General features: G+C 43.8%; 1 protein-coding gene across 1 annotated transcript in view; it reads right to left on the bottom strand.

Annotated features, from left to right (window-relative positions):
* The window catches only part of NAV2 (neuron navigator 2), a 420,322-nt gene that overhangs the window by 86,634 nt on the left and 328,357 nt on the right, over positions 1–5,331 (bottom strand).

Here is a 5,331-nt window from a genome sequence, read left to right as displayed (position 1 = left end):
AGAGCAAATTGTAGCAGAATCTCCACTGTCAATTCCTGTTTCAAACATTACTTTCTTTAGGTTCAAAATCTGGAACCCACTACCTGACTTATAAACTCACTAATCATTTCTGGTTACACAAACATTTTGCCAAAAAAAATATCCATGATAAAAAAAAAATAAACTTAACAACTGCTTATACTTCCTGCTGCACTGGGGAAACAGTCACTAAATGGTTAAAATTAAAACAACACACAAAGCACCAAACACCTGATTTACCATGGAAAGAAGCCAAGTATTCAGTTCCATGCTTTTTACAATCTTCCTCCTTGATTTCATGTGAATCTTTTTCTTGTAATGTATAAAAAATATTTCAAATGGGCACTGTTCATTTTTTTTGTTTTTGCTGCTTTATTACCTATTGTCTGTCAATTTGATATCTAGAACAAGATGAGACAGACTATTTTGAAACTCCCAATGAAGCTTTCTAAAAATATTAAAATCAAATGTAAATACACAAAGCAAAACCATTCTTAATTGTCACTGAAATATCATCCCTGTCTTTTCCAAATTTACATATTCTACTGTATATTCAGTTCATAAAATCAGACACCTTATGCGCCTGGTGGAAAATTCAACAACAGCTGTTGTCAAGGAGGGATTTTTCTCTTTGCCAAACCACAGTAAAACTCTGGACATCTTTATCAAATATATTATGCTGTCCAGTACTTTTCCTCTTCTTCCTTTTCTGTCATTATGATTGAAACATGACTCTTACAATTATTTTACTGAATTAAGCTTTTCCTGCCAACTGAATTGGTGAAAAGCAATCACAAATTTGTAATACCACAACAAGGTAGAAAAGCTGACTGCTAGTTACAAGTTAAAGTATTTCAACTCCAGATCAGGATCAAAATTTGATGGCTACCCTTAGCCTCTAATGGCAACACCCTTCTGAAGCAACTGAGGGCCTCACCAGACAGAACACTTAGCAAGTGGTTTATTTAGACTAGTAAGCATTACCATGCCATATTAAAAAGTTAGAACGTATTCTGAGCAGTCTCATAATAATATTTTCTATTATCTCAGCCCGTTGTGGATGGGGCTGGAACTAGCTGTACTCTCCCTCCAACGCCCACCCCCCCAACACTGAACTTGGCACTGGACTCACACACATGCTTGTGAGAACAAGCAACCTTGATGCCCCGAGCCTGAGTCATCCCTAAGACACGCCCAGCAGTGCCTAGCCTGAAAACACCTGCCTTTGAGTTGAGCTGGGTCTCTGTCATTGGCAGTCTTGAACCAGCTCCAGTGTGGTGCTAGGACTGGGATTGACAATCAGCTGATTGTCAGCCCCAGGTCCCACACAACACAAGAGTCTTGAACAGGCTCTGGTGTGGTGCTGGAGTTGACTGCTAGTCCCAGACCTTGTACTGGAATCCTGATCATGCATTATCTCCATGGAGCACTGTGATGACAGCTGAACATGTTGCAATGTGGAGATACTCCTCCTGTGAAAAGTTGTAACTTGGCTGTGATACAATCACACTTAGGATGTGTTAGCTACACTTAAAATGCGAGCCTCCATGTGGTCAAGCAGCAAAACATGCTAAGCGTAACATCTAACATGACCCTGAATCTCTACCACCTGACTGGGTATCACTGAATTAACTGACTAGGAGGAGGCAGGGCCAGGGCCAGGGCCAGGAGGAGGAGGAGGAGGCAGGGCAGGCAACATTATGAACATGGTCACTTCCAAATGACTTCAACAGGAGTGTAGAGCACACAGCATTTTTCAACAGACAAAGTGCAATAGCAACCCGAAGGATCTGGTTTTAAATGACTCAAGAGCTTTTTAAAAAAATACCCTTGCATATTTGACTAATCAACAAAGTGGGGAAAGGAAATAAAGAGAAAAGTTCAGGACAATTTAATATGCTTTCAGCAAAATATTACATTTTATTTTAAAATCTCTTGTCTCCCTGAGTGTGTCTGCGGTTTTATAATTTCTTTTCTTTTCTCGCTAGGTTAAATCTTTAATATTAAATGAGCATAAGGTTTTGTGGTTTAATTTCCTTTGCCTTTTGCTGTGGTATTTTAAAAAGAAGATGAAAAATAGTCAAAGTGTTCAGTAATGAAAGCTGACACTACACATTATATAGTTTTTTCCCCTTTACAGTCATATAAAAGAGTTCAGGACTCATTTTTCTTGCTGTTGACTCATTTAACTATAAAGCATTCAAGAGTCTAACACTGAATTGTGGATTCAGATACCGTTTTTTTTGTCGGCATGTTCAACTTGACATTCAAATACAAAGTTTCTCTTCTTTTCTGCTTAAAGAAAAGTGGTCTTGGCTTCATTATCCATCTCCTGTTTTCATCTATCTCCTAAAGAGGCCACATAGTCAAATATGAGACAACAACCCAATTCTAAAAAATCATCATTTGGTCACAACCTTCCCTGGCACTTTTGTACAGGAGAGATCATGCCGAAAAAAGGGGTTAGAGGTTTAGCTCTCTATGTGAAGGAGAACTACACGTCCTTAAAGCTGAGATTGGCACCCAAGAGGGAAGACTAGAGACCCTTTGGGTTAAAATATGAGGGGAATGTAGTGAAGGGGATACAATGGTAGGAGTCAACTGCAGATCTCCAAACCAGGAACAAGTGCTTGACCAAGAATTCGCATGGGAACTGGCCAAGGCTGCACACTCTCAGCGCATGGTCATCATGGAACACTTCAACTATCCAGACACCTATGGGATGAGCACTTAGCCAAATCCAATCAGTCACAAAGCTTCCTTACATGCGTGGATGAGCGCTACCTGTTCCAAGAAGTTTATGGGCCAACAAAAGGCAAGGCGCTGCTGGACCTGGTACTGGCCAGAGGGAATGATCTAATCAGCAACTTAAGAATCGAAGGGAAGCTGGGGGACAGTGACCACAAGTTGATCACTTTCACTACCCATCGCAAAGCTGGCAAGTCAATGCAGTAGTCCTTGACTTTCGGAAAGCTGACTTTCATAAGCTCAGGAGGCTTGTTCTTGAGGCCCTGAGAGGCCATGATTCCACAGGGAGGGGAGTTCATGATGAGTGGTTGCTCCTTAAGAAAGCGATCCCAGAAGCACAAGAAGAGTCCATCCCCACCCGTAGGAAAGGTGGTAAAAGGGCTCAACAACCCCCTTGGCTCAACAGGAAACTCATGAACCTCCTTCATCTAAAAATAGAGGTGTATAATGAATAGAGGACAGGAAACACCACTAAGGAGGAGTATACTGCACTGGTCTGCACCTGCAGGTAGTGAAATAGAAAAGCCAAGGCTGCAACTGAACTCCATCTGGCTACACGAAGTAAGGACAACAAAATATGTGGGGAGTTGAAAGAAAAACAAGGGCAACATTGGACCCCTGCTAAACCAGCTGGGGCTGCTGACTACTGACACACAGAAAAAAGACAATCTGATTAATGATTACTTTGTGTTGGTTTTTCACCAGCCCAAAGGGACCACCCTGCCTATCATGATGTGGGATGACCAGGGTAAAGATGAATATATGCCCACCACTGGCATGGATCATGTGAGGGAGCATCTTGAGAGGCTGGACCCTCATAAATCAGCTGGTCTGGATAGGTTGCACCCAAGAGTGCTAAAGGAACTGGCAGACATCATAGTGCAGCCACTGGCGAGGAAACTTGAGAACTTGTGGAGTTCAGGTGAAGTACCTGAAGATTGGAAGAGGGCCAATGTGGTGCCAATCTTCAAGAAAGGGAGGAAAGAAGACCAAGGAAACCACAGGCCAATCAGTTTGACCTCAATCTCTGGGAAGATTTTGGAAAAAATGATCAAAGATACCATTCTTGACAGGCTAACAGAAGGCAACATTCTGGGGGATAGCCAGCATGGGTTTGTTAAGGGTAGGTCTTGCTTGACCAAACTAATTTCCTTCTATGACCAGGTGATGTATTACCTGGACGAAAAGGAAGAGGTTGATGTCATATATTTGGGCTTTAAAAAAGCCTTTGTGTCCCATGATGTCCTCATGGAAAAATTGAGCAACTGCGGCCTCGACTACTCCATAGTCCGATGGCTGGGGAACTGGCTCTGAGGTCAGACCCAGGGAGTGGTAGATGACGGAACCAAATCAAAATGGCGCCTGGTGACTAGAGGCATCCCCCAAGGCTCCGTTCTCAGACCTTTACTCTTTAATGTCTTTATAAACAATCTAGACACTGGTGTCAAAAGCGGACTGGCCAAGTTTGCTGATGATACTAAAATTTGGGGAAGAGTGGCAACACTTGAGGGTAGGCTAGTGATCCAGGCCAACCTCAATAGGCTTGCAAGATGGGTGGCTGAAAACCTGATGGCATTCAATATGGAGAAATGCAAGGTGCTCCACTTAGGGAATTAAAAACCCTCATCACTCTTATAATCGTGGCAATGCTACACTCACTAACACCATGACTGAAAGAGACTTGGGGGTCATGACTGACCACAAGAGGAACAAGAGCCACCAATGTGATACCACATCTGGCAAAGCAAACAAAACTCTGGCTTGCATCTACCAATGCATCTCGAGCAAGACCCAGGATGTCATCCTCCTACTGTACTTGGCGTTGGGGAGGCTGCAGTTGGAGTACTGCATCCCATTCTGGGCTCCACAATTTAGGAAGGATGTGGAGAAGCTTGAGAGACTCTAGAGGGGAGCTATGCACATGATAAGAGGGCAAGAGAACAGGCCTTATGATGAGAGGCTGTGAGCTATAAGACTCTTCAGCCTGGAGAAGCACAGGCTCAGGGGTGACTTGGGGCAACCTATAAGTACATATGGGGTGTGTATCAAGACCTGGGGGAACACCTGTTCACCAGAGCACCCCAGGGGATGACAAGGTCCAATGGTCACTGTCACAACCCAAGGGTGTGATTTTTGTTTTGTGAGTGCTTCGGCACTGCTAAATTGTTCCCGCTAAATTGCAGCTTCTTTGCACGGTGGAGTTTTCTGCTGCAGAGGAGAACCCCGGTGCAAAAGAATTCCCGCCACCAGTAGCTTTCTTTGCAGGGTGCATTTCTTTGTTGCAGCACAGAAATGCACGTTGCAAGGAGTTCCCGCCATTCGTATTCAAATTTGTGCCCCACTATTGGCTAGTTCTAAATTATTCCCACGTGGCGGCTAGTGATTGGCTTGCTAGCCGTATAAAAAGCTTGAGTGGTTTCCGCCCAAGTTGGAGGACTCCACGAACACCAGGAGGAGGAGACTTCACACTGTGTGAAGATCTCTAAGCGCTGGGGAGCCTATTGGACCCAGCGCATTTAAAGCAGGCAACAGGGGTCTGATCAGCCTCTAGCCTCTCCCCGTCAC

The sequence above is a fragment of the Alligator sinensis genome, unplaced genomic scaffold (genome assembly GCF_000455745.1).
Source record: "Alligator sinensis unplaced genomic scaffold, ASM45574v1 scaffold442_1, whole genome shotgun sequence".
Classification (NCBI taxonomy): Eukaryota; Metazoa; Chordata; order Crocodylia; family Alligatoridae; genus Alligator; species Alligator sinensis.
Note: the sequence above shows the minus strand (reverse complement) of the source record. Positions and strands in the feature narration are given on the sequence as shown.